Source organism: Rhincodon typus, chromosome 42 (assembly GCF_021869965.1).
Source record: "Rhincodon typus isolate 14 chromosome 42, sRhiTyp1.1, whole genome shotgun sequence".
Lineage (NCBI taxonomy): Eukaryota > Metazoa > Chordata > Chondrichthyes > Orectolobiformes > Rhincodontidae > Rhincodon > Rhincodon typus.
The window spans coordinates 6,224,059-6,233,519 of NC_063373.1; the positions used below are offsets into that span (position 1 = coordinate 6,224,059).

At 50.9% G+C, this 9,461-nt stretch overlaps 1 protein-coding gene across 1 annotated transcript in view; it reads right to left on the bottom strand.

The window, feature by feature from the left end:
- mdp1 (magnesium dependent phosphatase 1) overlaps positions 1-9,461 on the bottom strand; it is a 41,979-nt gene that overhangs the window by 2,705 nt on the left and 29,813 nt on the right. The gene's annotated exons all lie outside the window — the stretch shown is intronic.

Here is a 9,461-nt window from a genome sequence, read left to right on the forward strand (position 1 = left end):
CCCCTCTCTCTCTCTCTCTCTCACCCCTCCCCTCTCTCCCTTCCCCTCCTCTCTCTCTCTCTCGCTACCTCTCTCGCCCCCTCTCTCTCGCTACCTCTCTCTCTCTCTCTCTCTCGCTCGCTCACCCCCTCTATCTCCCTCCCCGTGCCTATCTCTCTTTACTCTCCATTCCCACTATCCTTCTTCACCACCCCCCCACCACCTTTTCTCATGTCCAACCCTTAACTCTGTCTTTATCTATCTATTTGACACACTGTCACTTTCATTCTGCTCTCTGTCAGCCCCACGTTCCACCGTCTGGCCATCTCTAACTCCTTGGCCCTCCTTCTCTGTCCCTGTCTGTGTGTCTCTCTATCTCTGTCTCCCTCTCTCTCTCCCCTCTGTCCCTCTGAGTGCCTATGCCTGCTTCTCTCACCATAGTTCTTGATCTGTCTCTGTCTCGCTTGTTCTCACTCTCTATGACCTATGATCTAGAGACAGAATCCCTACAGTGTGAAAACTGTCTGTAAATCTCTCCCCGTCCCTTAGCTGTTGTCACCCTACTTTCCTCTCCCTTTTGTCTGTGTCCCTCTCTGTAACCCTCTACTGCCTTTCCTCACTCCTCCCTGTTCCTGCATTGGCCCTCTCACTCGATTAAAAGCCAGGTACCCACAGGCAAGAAACCCCCTCGTGCTCCCCCAGGGGCAACTGGGAACCCTGCTCCTATCCGCTGGCAGCTCCCCCGCAGCAGTGTGAACCGTACCCCACCAGCTTCTACAGTTTTAATTTCACCTCCTTGCTTAAAACCATGCGAGCCCATCGAGCCTGCTTTGCCACTCAATGAGTTTGTGGCTTATCTGATCATCCACTTTCCTGCCTTTTCCCCCATCACCCTCGATCCCCTTCCTGATTAAAAATCTCTCTCTCGGCCTTGAATATCCTCGATGACCCAGCCTCGACAGCACCCCCTCTGCGGTAAAGAATTCCACAGATTCACTCCTTCCTCAGAATAGAGAAGAAATTCCTCTCCATCTCCATCTTCAGTGGGCGACCCCCTCGCTCTGAGATGATGCCCCCTCTGGTCCTAGACTCTCCCACACAAGGGGGTAACAACTCCCCCCCACCCCCAAGAACCCTGTCTGTTTCAATAAGGTTGCCTCTCATTCCTCTAAACCCCAATGAGTACAGGCCCGAATGACTCCCCCTCTCCTCATGAGGCAGTCCCTCCCTACCCGGGATCAGCCGAGTGAACCTTCTCTGGACTTTATACCTTTACTTAGATAAGGGGCTCAAAACTGTTCACAGTCTTCCAGCTGACTAGTGCCTTGTACAGTTTTAGCAAAATCTCCCCACTTTTAAACTCCACTCCCTTTGCTATAAGGTCATCATTCCCTTTCCTTTCCCTATTCCCTGCTGAACCTGGAGGCTGGCTTCTTGTGATTCATAGACGAGGACTCCCAAGTCCCTCTGTTCTGTAGTTTTCTGCATCCTTTCTCCATTTAAATAACCTTCAGCTCCTCTTTTCTTGCTGCCAAAGTGTGTAATGCCAACTCCTGTAACCTGTCTATATCCCCCTGCAGACTCTTTCCCTATTGCTGGTGCCCTGGATCCAACCGGCTCTCTCTCTGGCTCTCTCTCAACCTGTCTCAGTGAAAGGCTGTGGATGCCGGATGTTCTCAAAGAAACGCCAGGGAAAAGTGCTGGAAGAACTCTTAAAACAGTTCTGAAGAAAAGTCACACTGGACTCAGTGTTGACTGTCTGTCTCTCTCTCCCCCTCTCTCTCTCTCCATCTCCACACAGAGGCTGCCAGAGCTGTAGCTATCCTCCAGCCGCTTTCTGCTTTTACTATCTGACATCCAGATAGCTGGGCGGCTGGCTTCTTTATTTCGATGCCCTTCCCCTTGGTAGCTCACTCACGTCCCACCCCCCTCCTCCAGGTCTTTCTGCAGTGACCCACAGGCCTCCTCCACGTTGCGAGAAGGAGGTGGCAGGAAGACTGTTTGCTCGTCCTCTCGCATCGATCGATTGCCTCTCGGTACAAGTGACAACAATAAACCGACGAAAAGTGTTGTTTTGTGTGCAGTCCAGGCGGATGGTGCTGTATGAGGTGCACCAGGGGAGCAGAACAGGGTGCAGCATACAGCTGCAGAGAAGGTGCAGAGAGAGATCACCGTTAACGTTTGAGAGGTTCTGTTCCAAAGTCCGATAGCAGCGGGGAACAAGCTGTCCTTCAATCTGTTGGCGCGTGTTTTCAAACTTTAAAATCTTCTGCCAGACGCAAGAGAGTATAATGAGGGTGGGGAGGGAAGGGGGAGGTGGGGGAACGTCTCCGATGCTATCGCTCGCTGTCCCGAGGCAGTGGGGAGGTGTAGGCAGTCAGTGGAAGGAAAGGCTGGTTTGTGTGATTCACTGGGCTGTGTTCACATCCCTCTGCAGTTCCTCGCGTTGTTGTGTAAAGCTGTTGCCGTGGTGCGTGCAGACAGAACGGTGCGTCTGTAAAAGCGGGTTCAGGGTTGGGGGGGCGTTCCTTGTGGGACGTGCTGGATTTCCTCAGCTCCCCTGAGGACGTTACTGATACTGCTGCGCTCTCTCACATCGACCAGGACGGATTGTTGGTGACCGTCCCTCATAGGGACCCGACTCTCTCGATCATCTCCACCTCAGACCCGTTGATACAGACGTGGGGGGAGGTAGTGGGGGGGAAACGTGCCCTCCCCTCTGCTTCCTGGAGTTAGTGAACAGCTCCTCCGCTTTGCTGGCATCGATGGGAGAGATCGTCTTCACACGCTGCCCCTGAGCAGCCATTCTTCATTGCGTTTGAGATCCAACGGTGGTGGGCCAGCGCGTTTGTAAACAGAGCCGGGGTTTGGGGTCGGATGGTGAGGGTGGAGGGAGATGTTGAAACACTGACATTCCCTACCCAGCAGATGTTAAGTCCACCCTCACAGAGACAGAGCTTCAAAGGAACACACAGCGCAGCAAGACACAACCATCAAGTTCTTTATTTCCTTCTGCGCGTACAGAGGTATCGTATTTACTGAACGACCTGGGGAGCAGGGAGACATAGTGTTGTCAGGCAAGGACAGGATAGGACTTGGCTTATACTGAAGCCAAGGACACCCCCACTCCTCCAACCAAGGGGGCTCATCTGAGGGACAACAGCCCGCGTGACGAGGGACAGATTGTCGAGGGGGACGGTGGTGAGGAGAGTGGGATCTACCCTTGGAGGGCCTGGTAGAGGAAGGGCAGGGTAGGGGAAGGGAGCAGAGGGAACAGGAAGAGAGAAGGAGGGTAAGGGGGTAGAAGGGAGCCAGAGGAGAGGCAGGAAGGTGTAGGGGGAAGGGGAAAAGTAGGGGACGGAGAGAGAAGGGGAGAGCAGACAGTGGAGAGAGAGACAGGAAGGAGAGCGGAAGATGGTTAGGGGAGGGGGAGTTGGATGGATAGGGGAGGGGGAGATGGATAGGGGAGGGGGAGATGGATAGGGGACGGGGAGATGGATAGGGGAAGGGGAGATGGATAGGGGGGAGATGGATGGGGAGGGGGAGATGGATGGGGATGGTGAGATGGATAGGGGAGAGGGAGATGGATAGGGGAGAGGGAGATGGATGGGGAGGGGGGATGGATAGGGGAAGGGGAGATGGATAGGGGAGGGGGAGATGGGTAGGGGAGAGGGAGATGGATAGGGGAGAGGGAGATGGATAGAGGAGAGATGGATAGGGGAGAGATGAATAGGGGAGGGAGAGATGGATAGGGCAGGGGGAGATGGATAGGGGAGGGAGAGATGGATAGGGGAGGGAGAGATGGATAGGGGAGGGGGAATTGGATGAGGAGGGGGAGTTGGATGAGGAGGAGGAGATGGATAGGGGAGAGGGAGATGGATAGGGCAGGGAGAGATGGATGAGAAGGGGGAGATGGATAGGGGAGGGAGAGATGGATAAAGTGGGGAGGAGCAGAGAGAGGAAGGAGACAAGTAGGGAAAGAGAAGGGAAGGGAGAAACATAAGGGGAGGAGGGTTAAGCAGGGATTGGGAAAAAGGGTTGAGGGAGAATGAAACCAGGCAGGGAGGGAGGAGGATTGAGATTTGGGAAGGAGGGAGAATCAGAACGGAGGGAGATTGTAGGGTGCAGGAAGGAGAAGAAGAGGGGGATAAGAGTGAGAGGGGAGAGATAGAACGAGGAAGGGGCAAGGGTGGATGGAGTGCGAGGAGGAGGAGATTGAGAACAAGGGAGGGAGAAAGAGATTGGCAGAGTCGGGGAAGGAGGGAGGGGGGGAACCATCAACAGGCGTGAATACAGTGGAGTGTCAGGGTTAGCAATAAGGATGGTACGTTACGATGGTGTTCAATACTTCACGTTCCTGTCATGACTTAGTTTGTGGAAAACTCATGCATTTCGAGCTTTGTGCGAATATCTGCAGTGGTTTCTTTAGAAGAACTAATTGAAAGGTTTCTGTGGATCTTGGAAGTCAATTGTTTAAGCAATTTCCTGTAAATCACACGATTAACAGTAACAACCTGCTTTGGGCTAGACCCCTGCTGGGGATCTTCTGAGGAGCGGACTGGCTGGGAGGAGTGTCTGTTCTATCTGTTTCACTTTGGGATGCCCTGGCCAATAACAAGCTGCCCATCTGACCTCTCCCATTCACCAAAAGATTGCCCTCTTTTGGAGTTCGAGGTGAATCATACCGGTTCCTTCCAAAGGAGTGGTTTGAAAACAAAATCTCAAGTTTGTCTTATCCTGTGCAAGCTGCGTCTGCCAAGACTTCAGAGATGTGCGGTCAAGTGCTTCGACCACACGTGCCAGAACATCAGAGAAACAGACTCTGGAACCTTCCGGAATTTATCATTTTGCTTTCGAGAACAACCCATTTTGAAGGATAAACATTTACACGTCTACGTTGCCCTCTGCGTATATTAACCAACTATTATACCTTTATCAAACTTTGTTTCGCTAAGAAACAATGACTATATAGATTGAGAAAACTGGTTGCCAGACTGTGATTTTTAAAAACCTGATATAAAGCCTTTGATTGGTCACCTTGGTAACTATTTTGGTTTAATATTGCAGTGGGACGTGAGAGTGACAGGGCAACCCTCCAGTTTTGGTCATTAGTGGGGGCATACAGCAGGCTACCCAGTTGTTCACGAATCACTCCCAATTCCTATTGTCTGTTCCCACATTTGGAAGTGGTCCCCTATTAAGTGGAGAAGGATTAAAGTAAAAACTCCAGGTTCTTATGCACAACGGATCAGGGAGACCTTGGCATGGACTAATACCTTGAGGTAACAGGGCAGGTAGATAAAATGGGACTGAAAGCATATGGGACACTTGCCTTTATGAGCCAAGACACAGATTTTAAGAGCAGGGAGGCCGTGTTGGAACTATATAAAACATTGGTTGGGCCACAGCTAGAGTACTGTGCGCAGTTCTGGAATCCACATTATGGGAGGGGTGTGATTGCAGGGGAGAGAGTGTACAGACGGAGATTTACCAAGATGTTGCCTGGGCGGGAGAGTTCCAGTTATACAGTACAGCACGGAAACAGACCCTTCGTTCCAACTTGTCCACACCGGCCAGATATTCGAAATTAATCTAATCCCATTTGCCAGCATTTGGCCCACATCCCTCTAAACCCTTCCTATTCATGTCCCCATCCAGACGCCTTTTAAATGTTGTAATTGTACCCGCCTCTACCACTTCCTCTGGCAACTCATTCCATACACGCACCACCCTCTGTGTGAAAAAGATCCCCTTTAGATCCCTTTTAAATCTTTCCCCTCTCACCTTAAACCTACGCCCCTCTAGTTTTGGATGCCCCTACCCTGGGGAAAAAGACCTTGCCTTTTCACCCTATCCATGCCCCTCATGATTTAATAGACCGCTCATGAGGTTATTCTTCAGCCTCCAACAATCCAGGGAAAAAAGCCCCAGCCTATTCAGCCTCTCCCTGTAGCTCAAATCCTCCAAACATGCTTGTAACTCTTTTCTGAACCATTTCAAGTTTCACAACGTCCTTCCTACAGCAGGGAGACCAGAATTGAACACAGTATTCCAAAAGTGGCCCTAACCAATGTCCTGTACAGCCGCAACATGACCCTCCCAACTCCTGTACTCAACGCACTGACCAATAAAGGCAAGCGTACCAAACACCTTCTTCACCGCCCTGTCTACCTGCGACTCCACTTTCAAGGAACTATGTACCTGTACCTCAAGGTCTCTTTTGTTCAGCAAAACTCTGAAGGACCTTACCGTTAAGCGTATAACACATACCCAGTTGTCCCTCCCTATCCCTGTGACCATGCATTTCCCACGGCTAACCCACCCTAACCCGCACATCCCTGGGCACTATGGGTAATTCCCCCATGGCTAACCCACCCTAACCCGCACATCCCTGGGCACTATGGGTAATTTCCCACGGCTAACCCACCCTAACCCGCACATCCCCGGGCACTATGGGTAATTTCCCATGGCTAACCCACCCTAACCCACTCATCCCCGGACACTATGGGTAATTTCCCAGGGCTAACCCACCCTAACCCGCACATCCCTGAGCACTATGGGTAATTTCCCAGGGCTAACCCACCCTAACCCGCACATCCCCGGGCACTATGGGTATCTTCCCATGGCTAACCCACCTTAATCTGCACATCCTTGGACACTACTTAGTGCAGCCAATCCACCCCTAACCTGCACACCTTTGGATTGTGGTATGAAACCAGTGCAACCAGAGGAAACCCACGTCGACACGGGAAGGGGCTTGAATCTTCGAACTATAACGAGGAGCAAATTAATGGCGGAAGAAATGAACTGTGTACTTTGGTTCTGTCTTCTAAAAGTAACCTCCCAGAAATGTTCGGGGACCGAGGGGCCAGTGAGAGGGCGGAATTGAAGGAAATTAGTTTCAGTAAGAGAACGGTGCTGGTGAAATTTACAGGGTCGAAGACCGACTAATCCCCAGGGCTCGGTAATCTCCATCCCAGAGTACAAAAGGTCTTGGCCCTGGAAATATTGTACGCATTGGTGGGTCATCTTCCGAATTTCTGTAGCGCATCCTGCAGATTGGAAGCTGGCAAATGTAAGCCTCTGTTTAAAAAGGGAAGGAGAAAATAATTGGAAAATGACAGGCCAAGTTAGCCCAGCGGGGAAAACATTAGACTTTGTCATGACAGACGTGATGACAGAACATTAGGGAGATTAGACAACGACAGTGTGGGCTTCTGAAGGGGAGATCACGCTTCACAAATCCACTAACGCTGTAACGAGTAGAATAGAGAAGGGAGAACCAGTGGATGTGGTATATTTGGATTTGCAGAAAGATTTTGAGAAGTGGTTAGCAGGTAAAATTAAATCACACGGGACAAGGGGGTTTTATATCGACATGGAGTGAGAATTGGCTGACAGACAGGAAACACAAAATGGGAATAAATGGGTAGGTTCTCTGAACGGTAGGCAATGCCTCGCAGGGTACCACAAGGCTCCGAGGCCTGGGTCCCAGCTATTCACGCTACATTTAAATACGTCCTGGGTGAGAACTACTTTTTCCAAGTTTGCCCATGACACAAAAACTGGGTGGGATTACGAATTGTGAGGGAGGGGGCTGTGGTTCATTCATACACACAACACTCTTCAGTGTGAGAACAGAAAGGTGGAGGATTATCTCTCCGGTGACACACTGGAATGTGTTGGATGCACACAGGGATCTGGGTGTCCTCGTACACCAGACAACGTAAGCAAACAGGCAGGTGCAGCGAGCAGTTACAAAGGGAATCTGGGCTTTCACTGCAAGAGGATGAGAGTTCAGAAGTAGGGATGTCTTTACTGCAGTCCTACAGGGCCTTGGTAAGACCACAGCTGGAGTATTGTGTACAGTTTTGCTGTCCCTACCTAAGTGAGGATAGACCTGCCGTAGAGGGAGTGCAGCGGGGGTTCAGGAAGATGACACCGGGGATGGAGGGACTGTAACACGAGGAGAGACTGTATCTGTACTCATCAAAGTTTAGAAGAATAACAGGTGACCTTATTCAAACATTCCTGGGGAGGGACCTAACAGGGGGAGATGGTGGGAGGTTGTTACCCCCTTGTGTGGGAGAGTCTAGGACCACAGGGGCATCATCTCAGAGCGAGGGGGTCGCCCAGTGAAGACAGAGATGGGGAGGAATTTCTTCTCTCCGAGAGGGGAGTGAATCTGTGGAATTCTTTACCGCAGGCACAAATGCGGGTACAGTTACAACGTTTAAAAGACATTTGGATACGTGCGTGAATAGGTTTGGGGGGATATGGGCCAGGAGCAGGCAGGTGTGGGACTAGTTCAGTTTGGGCTTACGGTCGGAAGGGACTGGTTGGGCCAAAGGGTCTGTCTCCGTGCTGCGTGACTCTATAACTCTCAGTAATGTGTCCTGTGGTACAAGGTAAACGAGGAGATGCAGGCAGTTGATGTTAAAACCAGATCAGTCATGACCTCGCTGAATTGGCACGTCCATGATTCTGCGAATGACCCGCAGATTTAAATAAACAAAGTTAACGTACGATCGATCAAGCCAGATTTCACTCCAAAGTCCATGAGCTGCAACACCAGACTCCTACCTAACTCCCTGCTCAGAACACTGAACTAATAGGGCAGGAAAAGACCAATTTCTGACTGAAGCGTGTTCCTTTAAAGGGATATGCCCAAGATTAGCTTTGAGATGTAGAGGGATCTGGGCATACAGGTCCACCAATCCCTCAAAGTGGCAACATGGGTACATAACGTAGTCAAGAAGATATACAGCACGCTACGCTTCATTGGTCGGGGTTTCGGGTACAAAAGTTGGCAAGTTATATTTCAGCTGTGCTAAACTTTAGTCAGGCCACATTTGGAAAATTGCGTGAAATCCTGTTCTCCAAACTACCCGAAGCACATGGATGATTTGGAGAGGTTGCAGGGAAGGTTTAAAAGGGTGTTGCCCGGTCTGGAGAGTTTTAGTCACGAACAGAAGTTTGATAAACTCGGATTGATTTCACTGGAAAGATGGAGGCTGAAGGTGACGACCTGATAGAAGTCCAGCCAGCGATGAGATGCACAGAGAGGGTGGATAGGGTTAGTGTTGGTGTGGATACAGGAGAGGGTCAGGGTGAGTGTGGTGTGGATAGAGGACAGGGTTGGGGTTAGCGTTGGTGTGGATACAGGAGAGGGTCGGGCATAGTGTTGGGGTGGATACTGGAGAGAGTCAGGGCTACCGTTGGTATCGATACAGGAGAGGGTCAGGGTTAGTGTTGGGGTGGATACAGGAGAGGGTCAGGGTGAGTTTTGGGGTGGATACAGGAGAGGGTCAGGCATAGTGTTGGTATTGATACACGAGAGGGTCAGGGTTAGTGTTGGTGCAGATAGAGGAGAGGGTCAGGGTTAGTGTTGGGGTGGATACAGGAGAGTGTCAGGGTTAGTGTATTGTTGGAGAGAGGAGAGGATCAGGGTTACTGGTGGGGTGGATACAGGAGAGGGTCAG